Source organism: Lathyrus oleraceus, chromosome 3 (assembly GCF_024323335.1).
Source record: "Lathyrus oleraceus cultivar Zhongwan6 chromosome 3, CAAS_Psat_ZW6_1.0, whole genome shotgun sequence".
Lineage (NCBI taxonomy): Eukaryota > Viridiplantae > Streptophyta > Magnoliopsida > Fabales > Fabaceae > Lathyrus > Lathyrus oleraceus.
Window position 1 is genome coordinate 479,856,243 of NC_066581.1, and position 755 is coordinate 479,856,997.

The following is a 755-nucleotide window of genomic DNA, read 5'->3' on the forward strand; positions in this document are numbered from 1 at the left end:
GACCGTAGTTTGCCCTACCAAGTTCAGCACCAGAAACCGCTGAACCAACTCACAATGGATCGTTCATACCACGTTTTTGTAGGGTCCGCAACCTTTAGATTAAATGATCGGGTAAGGATCGCCTAACTTAATTAGTGCATTTCCTGATTTTTAATATGTTGTTTTGGGAATCATTCACTTGTGTTCATCGGTTCTCCACGTAGTTTGCTATTAAGATGGTGTCGACTTCTCGTATAAACTACTCGGGGTTACTATAGAACTAAAAGTTCAAGGGATTGGTATAATAGGTACTTAGCCTGATCTAACATGCTGAGGTTTTTAGAGTGTTGGGGCGGTAATAATTTTGTCTTAATTTCACTCAAAAATAGGCAACCTTTATACTTATTGAGTGTGTTAAATTTTGTTATGGCTCAAGAAAATTGAGGGGAATAGATAATAAAAAATTTCACACTAGGGACTTGACTTAAAATAATATATTTTTTTTTAATGAAAGGGAATTAACATACTTGAAAGGGAAATATTGAAAGGGAAATAAACATAACTGAAATAAAGTTTTCCCCCTACACTTAAATGAAACATTCTCCCCAATGTTTCAAGAAAAGCGAAAAGAAAGGAAAAATAAATAAAAATGGTACTCAAACTCAATTCTGCTTGCGTCCTCTTGTTCTCGGACCCGGTGATCGTTGACGTACTTCCAAGTCATCAAACCTGTTAAGCAAGTCAGTGAACCTCTGGTCGATTATTGCATTCCTCTC